The following is a 9486-nucleotide window of genomic DNA, read 5'->3' as shown; positions in this document are numbered from 1 at the left end:
AATAGTATTATTGGTGGCCCTTTTTTCAAGGAGTGCGACCAGAGGTACTATGTACTATGTACCATTTAAGGTGCTACAGTTCTGCTATTAAAGCAGAGCCAGGAGGTAGTAGCACAGTGTCTTCTTGTTGCTGCTGGTCAGATTGTTGATGATGACTCTGTGAGGGCAGAAAAACCAGCCCCAACTGAAGCTGCAGTTCAAGTCACAGGTGTGATGAACACAAACAGTGCCCAAAATAAACAATGGATAGGTGAACTGGTAGCATGGCCTAAAAAAGATGTGGCAATCTTTTAAAGTGAACCTGTTTTATTACACCTTGGAAAACAAAGTGAATGTGAGCATGGAATAAAAACTTCCCTTCAATGTACATACATAGTTACATACATCAAGGCTATGGCTGTACTTATTCCTATATAATGTTCTCTTCTATAAAAATTTTCCTTTACTATTGATAAGGATGTCTGGTATGCCAGTGGTGGATCCAGACAGGCTCAAATGGTGAATTCATGAAAACGTGGAAATTTTCTTGTCCATAACAGCAAGAGGGAGGAACATCATCCCTAGACCCACCACTGTAAATAAGCAGTAAAGCATTAAAAAAGTTATACATTTCAAAAAAAGATGGCCCAGCTGCATAGAGCACAACCTATTTCATAATGTTTGGTAACAGAACATATCCCTGCACCCCAGGGATTGAAGGCCACTGGAAATTCTAAGCGGGAAAAAATTCAACACGCTTAAACTTACATTATTTGTTTGGTTATACAATGTACATTGTTTATTATCACACTATGACACTACCTTTAATATTTACAAGGTTTATAGCTAACTACAACTTTCATTACTAACAACATTTCACTTACTGTTACAATTTAAATGTCATTTACTAATTCTCATCATCACAATATGTAAAGAAAAAACAATATTTAATTTCAAGGGGCAGGGCATATCAAAATATTCCAGTTTTTAAGGGAAAGGATGAAGCCAAACTGGAAATTCCATGGGGTCAGGAAGGTGGGCCTTATGGATACTTTTTAAAATCAAAATAATTTATTATAAGTTAAATAAATGTATAATTGCAGTTACGGCGACTACAGGCACCTTTGGAAATATGGCACCTAGCATACCTAGTTGGGCATATGCAGGACGAAAACTCTTCCTAGAAATAAAATGCAAGTAAAATGAAAAACAATGTTATGTAATAATGATTAAATACGTGCCAACTCTCCCGGATACGGAACGAATCTCCCCGTGTCCCGTACGGGTCATTAAATCTCCCGGATAAAGACGACTCTGAACATTTCACAGATGTTTCTCCATTCTAGACTCAAATTGCACCCCAAGTTTAAAAAAAATCGATTTTTTCAAACTTGTTTCATTGTTTCTTAATGCACTTCTCCATCTCTGAGTTTCAAACACACGTTAATAAAACTAAACAAAATGACTTCCTTTAGCTATCATAGCCATATAACCGATGGTTGGATTGGATCTCCAATTAACCAATAAGAATTCTTGACATAAGTACCCTGTTTTCCCGCAAATTCACAATGGCGGCACAATATTCTTGTATTCTGAAGGAGCTGGTGGGGGATGGGTGGGTGCGTTTAAGGGGGGAGGGGAGGGGGAGTGGGTAGGTTGATCAAGGGGGGAGGGGTGGGAAGACCGGCTGGAAAAAATCTCCAGATTTTAGATCTCCCTATGTTGGCATCTCTGTGATTATAACAATAGATTGTGAGCAATGATAGCAGATTACACCTGAATGGAATATACCAAATTGAAATGAAGTTTTACTACTACTATTACTACCATTACCACTACAGGTACATGTTGCTCAGCCAATAGGCCACTATTAAAATAACCATAATACTCTTTGTTTTCCCTCCATAAGCATAATGTTTCCAGTCTCTCTTGGGACTCACAATGGTTCCAGGAGAAAGTAAAAACAAGACTTATGCAAAATTTTTGAGGGCAAACAAAGAGTATTATGTTATTTTTAAAAGTAGCCTATTGGATTTCCACATTTTGCATTAGCATTTTCTTGTGGATCATATGGTGTAGGCTAATTTTACAGTTTTGATCAGTACATGCAAGTTCTGCATGATTGGGATGATGTGAATGTGATAAAACAAAAATGATGGTAACACAAACATTGTCACCCTTTACTTTAATAATGTGTAACTTTTTCACAAATTTCACCACAAAAGGTGGGGAAAGACTAAAATGAAGATAAACCGTAAGCAAATCTTTACAATAGATTATGCCGAAGTAACTGGAAAGAAATAAAGACAAGAGTTAAATACTTGCCACTCTACAATGAGATGTGCTTCATCAATCACGATAGCTCGCATATGGCGTCTCACTTCTTCGCAATCCAATAACTTACGCAATTTTCCAAGAAATACCTCTGGGTGGCCATAAATTATTCCATACTTCGATTGCTTGATTTCGTTAATTTCAACACCACTTAACGACTCAGTTTTCCGAACCACTAAACTTCTAACTTGCATATCGTTCAGCTTGACTGTTTGATCTCTCATCAAGGCGTTTAAAGGAGAAACAACCAAAATAAAAGATTTCTTTGCTCCAAGGCACGAGTCAAAAACAAAGGGCAACAACTGAAAAATCAACGACTTGCCAAAGCCTGTCTGCAAAATAATTAAAGTGTCTTTCCTTAAAAAAACATTGTTCCTTATCGCCTCTTTCTGTTGTAAACGTAGGGAAACAGTTTCCATCTTGAGACCCCTTAAGGCCCGACATAAGGATTCTTCGAACCCTGCTTCGACAACCGCCATGACAGTCACAGACAGTGTATAGAAACATCACGACTGCATACATGAACACCGGAAGTCCTAGAATCTAGGACTCGAAAATCCTATGTCTCCAGAGCCCTTCGTTTTCTCGTGCCAAGGCCCCGCCGACTAAGAGAAACGAAAAGGGCGATGGGGACGAGAATGGGTAAAAACAAAACGCTCTGCGGGGCAATAATATGTTCGTAAAAACAAATTACTTGAAAAGGAGGCGGGATCAAAGCATGCAAAACATACTGTGTTTTGCTAGGAAGTTTAAACAACGACAAGTTATAATGTGATGTAAAAAGATAACTGAAAAAATGAACATTATGTGCTTTTTGTTAAAAAAAAACTCCTCAATGGATTGCTTTAAACTCACATTACTGGGGACTAGAACCTATGCTTCTCACGGTTTTCAAGATGGCAGCCTCCATGTGAACTTACAGTCATTGCAGGTAAGGATTTTTCCTTTTTTTAATTTTATAGAACAAATTTTTGTTTGATACAAGGTGTTATCTTATAGATGATGAAGAAACTCCAGGTAGACATTTTGAACCAATACGTTTCCGTTCAATGATTATCGATCATGAAAGAGCTGTGATATCGAAACAGTCGAAACTTCAAATATGAAGATAAAACTGGGCAAGTCATTATTGTTAACTAAAATAATGCGGCGAATCTTATTTCAGCTATTTATTAAATCATGGATTGGCATCAATGCATTATTTGCCAAAAGAGTACAAAAGAAGATCTGCAATGTCCTGCCAACTCGAAGAGAAAAGATGCTGGTGCCGCCTACACTTCGTTTGTCAATAATCTTAAGGAATTTCAAAACCTCGGTATAGAGCCTGCAGCATTAGATGTCAAATTGCTAGACGCGGGAAATGGAATCGAACAGACGTTTCTAGATAAAAAGGGTCATGGCACAAGTCATGTAGGGATCTTTTCAGTAATACAAAGTTAGAGCGTGCGAAAAAAAGAAAACTGGCTGAGATATCAAAAGTAGAAAAGAATGGTAAAGATGAAATGGGAATCGGAGAATGCATTTCCAGTCCTGTGAAAGCCAGACGATCTAGTGTTCCAAGATTCCATGGAGAGAGCCACTGTTTTTTTTGCGATACAGTTGATAGTCAGCTAAATCTTCATGCTGCTTCCACCCTTGAAGTAGATCAAAAAGTCAGGGAATGTGCCTTTGTGTTGAATGATAGCAAGCTTATAGCTAAGCTATCTGCTGGAGATTTGATAGCAATTGAGACAAGGTACCATGCAAAGTGCTCACTTGGCCTGTATAATCGAGCAAGACAGTCGAATTCACCAACTACAAAGCATACTGTGAAATCACAAGTCGAATTAGATGAACTTGCCTTTGCAGAACTCATCGCCTATGTCGACGAAAGTCTTGAAATTGAAAATATTGCTGTGCTAAAGCTATCAGATCTGGTGAGATTTTTCTCCTCCAAATTGCAAGAACTTGGAATTGAGCCAGGGAAAATTAATGCTACTAGATTGAAGGATAGAGTACTGGCAGCTTTTCCTGACCTTACAGCTCATACGCAAGGAAGAGAAGTACTGTTGGCCTTAAAACATGAAATCGGTGATGTGTTAAAGGAAGCAAAAGACAAAGATTCAGAGGCTCAGCACCTTGCAAAAGCAGCAAATATTGTAAGAAGAGATATTCTACAGATAAAGAACTCATTTAATGGCACATTTGAGCCAGAATGCCAGAGAAATGCTATTCCAGCATCCCTGAAAACGTTGATAAGCATGATTATCAAAGGCCCGACAACCAAGATAGACCCCGCCGACAGTCAAGCGTGTCTGACAGTAAGCCAGCTAGTGGTATTCAACAGTGTATCGCGAGTTCGTGATCGTCCTGATTCTACAGGTAGCACACATCACATCAGAGCAAGAGAATGCCCGCTACCCATCTATGCAGCATTGAAAATTCATGGAACCACGAGGGACAAGTCTCTTATAGAAACATTTTACAAGCTGGGAATATGCATCTCGTATGACAGGCTGCTTTCTATATCTACTGAAATCACTAACAGCGTTATAGGACGGTACGAGAGGGAAGGAGTCGTATGCCCGTCTAAACTCAGAGAGGGACTATTCACTACCGCAGTGGTTGACAATATAGACCACAACCCTAGTTCAATCAGCGCCCATGATTCATTCCACGGTACTGCAATTTCGCTAGTACAGCACCCGACTACTGAGGAGAGGGGAAACGATAGAGCCACTGATGTCTTTGACCCAACAAAAAGTTCCACCTCTAAGAAGATAGCCCAATTGCTATCAAGTTACAGTGAAGTACCACCCGTGGCCCTACCCTCAGGGCAGCTCCGTGTCCCAGAGACCACTGGGCAGCTTATATCTCAACATCAAGCTTCATCCAACAGCGAATCTGATCGTGAAATAGACTGGCTAGATAATGCTAAGGAACTTCTCTCAAAGGAAGAACTTAACAAAAGCGATTTTATATCGTGGGCAGCATATTGTGTCTCAAAATCCTCTCTGCCAAGTCATGAGCCTGCCATCATTTCTCTCCTACCGATGTTTTTTGAAAATGCTCATTCATTGGCCATGATAGCTCATTCCATGAAAGTGATCAAGTCTGCTGTGCAGCATATCAACCCCTCCCAAATTCCAGTAATTGCTGTAGACCAACCACTGTTTGCCTTGGCCAAGCAAATTCAGTGGACACTGGGTGAAATTTACAATGAAGATCAATACATCATCATGCATGGTGGACTCCATATAGAAATGGCAGCCTTCAAAATGCTGGGCAAGTGGTTAAACTGTAGCAGCTGGGCAGAGGCTCTTTGCAATGCAGGAGTGGCGACACAAGGCGTGGCTGATTCATTCCTCGCAGCAAGTCATCTAACTCGAACACGGCGGGCACATCAAGTGACCGCAGCCAGTCTTAACCTAGTGATGAGTAAGGGATATGAGGAATATCTCGCCAAAGTTGATGACAATCAGCAAGTAAAGTCATTTCAAGAATTGAAGGAAGATTCACAAAGAAAGTCCCCACAGTTTTTGTACTGGGCTGGTGTACTAGATTTGCAGCTCTGTTGTCTTAAGCTTGTGAGAGCTTTCAGAGAAGCCAACTTTTCCATGTATGTCAATGCCATTAAACAGATTTTACCATGGTTCTTTGCACTGGATCATCCCAACTACGCCAGATGGCTCTCTGTACATTACCGAGACATGTGCGAACTTCCAGGCAAACATTCACATGTTCACGCACAATTCTGCAAAGGCTCTTTCGTAGTTCACAAGACAAAGAGGTGCTTTTCTTCTATAGCGCTGGATCATGCTCATGAACAGGTTAATGCTGGGGTCAAAGGAGAAGGAGGTGCCGTGGGACTCACAGAAAACCCCGCAGCTTTGAGGAGACGGATGGTCGCAGGCCCTGAATTAGCACGAATGGTAGAAGAGTTTGAAGGCAACATATCTTCCGCTGAAGATCATCACCACCACGAACAGAAACATGGCTTCCAGAGTGCATTTGCTAAAGATGTAAAAAGTCTTATTTCGTGTTATGAAGAATGGGCAACCCGTTCACAGATGAAGGTCTTTAGTTAATTGCAATCCACACGAAGGATGTCATGGATGCAGCTGTTGTTAGCTCTGTTCAGACTGTGTCAAAGATTGGAGAGGAACAGTTCAACACCTTTGTCAAAGAACGATTCGTTGACAGAAGCAAACTTATTACAGATCCTCTGAAGAAAAATAACCTACCTACATTCAGCACTCAAGGCAAGAAGACCCTTTCAAAAGACAAAGCCAAAGTAGAAATTTTGAAGGAGGACTGCGCGCTTTTTTCGAGGTTGTACATAGCATGTCAAAGTCGAGATGGCAATCTGGAAGAGTTCTTCTAGTATGAGAACCAGCCATGGCCTCCATCCCTATCCCAAATGGGCAGTCTCAGAGGAGGACAAAAAGCAGATCTGGTAAAGTGCTTGCCCAATCCCTCGACAACAAACACAGAGAGTCCAAAGGTGGATGCAGTCATTTTAGATGGCGCTGTTATCGTTCAGATGTTGCCACCAAAAACAGCGCTTACCTTCGAAGAGTACTTTGATGCTGTATTTGCACCTTATGTCATGAAACAGCTAGAATCTGTAATCAGAGTTGATCTTGTGTGGGACGTGTATGTTTCGGACTCCTTGAAGCGATCTGCGCGGGAAAAGAGAGGCTCTGGTCAGCGACGAAAAGTGTTTCCGTCAACTCGAATTCCGTCTGATTGGAAAGGGTTCCTGAGAGTAGACCAAAACAAGGATGTGCTGTTTAAGTTTCTTGCAAACAAGGTAAGAACAATGACTACATGATGCACAATAAAATCTCTTCAATAAAAGCTTCAATATAATTACAGTCTCGGTGATAGTAACAGTGAATATAACAATCATCTGGCTAGATAGGAATTTATTGGCAACTATTGTTGTTTCTAGGTGGTTACCTTGACAATCCCCGATGGAAAAGAAATCTATACCACGCATGGTGACGGTGTCTTGTCAACAACCAAGAGAATGGAACTGCCTGTACTACAACCTTGCATCCATGAAGAGGCAGACACTCGCATTATGGTTCATGTATTAGATGCCAGCTTGTCAGGTCATAAGCGAATAAAGATCAGAAGCAATGATACAGACGTGATTGTCTTGGCCATTTCAGTGGTTAACACTGTTCTAGTTGATGAACTGTGGGTTGCTTACGGTTCTGGGAAGCATCTACACAACCTCCCTGCGCATACCATTGCGAGGTCGTTAGGTCAGGATAAATCATCAGCATTACCAATGTTCCACGCCATAACAGGATGCGATACAGTGTCATTTTTCGGTGGACGAGGGAAAAAGACAGCGTGGGGAGTGTGGAAAGTGTTTCCTGAACTGACACCAGTTCTCAGAGCACTGGCAGCGTCAACCGAAGATATCAGTGAGGAGCACATGGCAGTAATTGAGAGATTTGCGATCCTTCTTTATGACAACAGAACAAGCAGCCTCAGAAACATCAACGAAGCAAGGCAAGAGCTGTTTTCAAAAAGTCAAGAAGCCTCGACAACATTCCTCCCACCAGAGCGGCACTTGTTAACCATGCCAAGAGAGCAGTGTTTCAAGGTGGTTTTGTCTGGCAGCAAAACCTTCTTAAGGAGCCAGTAATACCATGCCCTTCTCAGTGGGGTTGGCAGCGTGAAGACAGTGTCTGGGTGCCTCACTGGACAACCCTCCAACAAGCGAAAGATTCATGTTATGAACTCATCCACTGTGGGTGTAAGACGGTGTGTAGAGGATGTTGTAAGTGTGTTAAGGCAAATTTGGCATGTACAGGTCTGTGCAACTGTGGAGGCAACTGCAACTAGGATTGCTCTTTAGAAACCAAGAATACTTAACAGAGAAAACAGGTCAGTAACCAATAAACTGTTATCAAAAAGGGTTCATACTGGAGTGCTTACTCAATCAGGATAACCTTTCTAAATACCAAACCGAGCAAAGAAAATGCAAAGATTAAACGATTTTCAAAGCGGTCTTTATTAGTCTATATATCCCATTTCCTAATGAAAGCAGAGCATTAGGTTTTTCAATGGGAGTACAATGTATTTGTTGAAATCTACTACTTGTCAAATAAATATTCAGTTCAACTGGGCCAGGGAATTGGTCTCTTCTACTGTTGTTCGTCTTGTCTCGTTGCAGCCTCGGTTCCATGCAGCATTGTTTAAAAAAATATATACATTAACCAAAGTAGGATTGGTAGTTTTTGTACTTTTTAGTACTCCGAAAACAAGCAGAAACAAAAAGTAACAAATAAGCGATCAGTCTCTACGCAAAAACACTGAATACATTTAACTAGAAGCTGTAGCCACAGGTATCCCACTTATTATCATAGCAGTTTCCAGCAAGTAAGTCACGTGACACCATTTTAAGTTTTAGAACAAAGATTATGACCCCTTCATCAACATAAGAAGATAAAATGTGCAAAGTTACCTTAAAAATGGCATTTTTGGAGGGTTTAATTTTCAGCCTCGTTTCCATGTTGACGATTTTTAAGGCATGCGCAGTACTCATCACCATTAGCGAATTTCAGCTGGCTCCATATCACAAAATGATGGTCTTAGGGATGATAGTAAACTAGCAAAGTTTCATTCTTTTATCATCAAAGTGAACAATTTTGGACGATAACAGCTGGACTATTCTGCTGGTGTTGTTTCTTCAACCCCCAACATCTCACAGCCATCAGAATCCAACAAAGTCCCTTTTGGCGTTGAAAATCAGCCTCTGGATCCTACAGTTGGCAACTGTGTACCGACCCAGTTTGTTACAGCTGCACATTCGCTGTCGGAGCACATGTAGGACCTCACTTGTCACAGGAGCTAACGCCATCCACGACCCTGGCAGCCAATCAGCTATCACGTTCCACCACTGACCAACTCAGTGCTGATGCTTCATTGTTCCTGAAAAGAGTTAGTGTTCCCAAATTTTCAGGAAACAAAAAGGACTATGAAGCTTGGAAGGCAGCCTTCAACTCATGTGTTGACAAAGGCAGCGCCACCCCCGAATACAAACTACTGCAGCTGCGTGAGTGTCTACAAGGCGAGGCTCTGAAAGTGGTTGAAAATCTGGGACATTCTGCCACAGCCTATGAGGCAGCAAAACTGCGGTTAGAGCGAAAATACGGTGGAAAGGGCCAGGCGTTG

General features: G+C 41.2%; 1 long non-coding RNA gene across 1 annotated transcript in view; it reads right to left on the bottom strand.

Moving 5' to 3' along the window:
* Positions 1 to 276: 276 nt before the first annotated feature.
* The window catches only part of LOC137967326 (uncharacterized), a 31354-nt gene continuing 22144 nt past the window's right edge, over positions 277 to 9486 (bottom strand). Inside the window, exon 3 of the long non-coding RNA XR_011116523.1 lies at positions 277 to 572. This is a non-coding gene — a long non-coding RNA (uncharacterized lncRNA). The remainder of the gene's footprint in view (positions 573 to 9486) is intronic.

This window comes from Montipora foliosa, chromosome 8 (assembly GCF_036669935.1).
Source record: "Montipora foliosa isolate CH-2021 chromosome 8, ASM3666993v2, whole genome shotgun sequence".
Taxonomy (NCBI): Eukaryota; Metazoa; Cnidaria; class Anthozoa; order Scleractinia; family Acroporidae; genus Montipora; species Montipora foliosa.
This window is presented reverse-complemented; position numbering and strand designations above follow the sequence as displayed.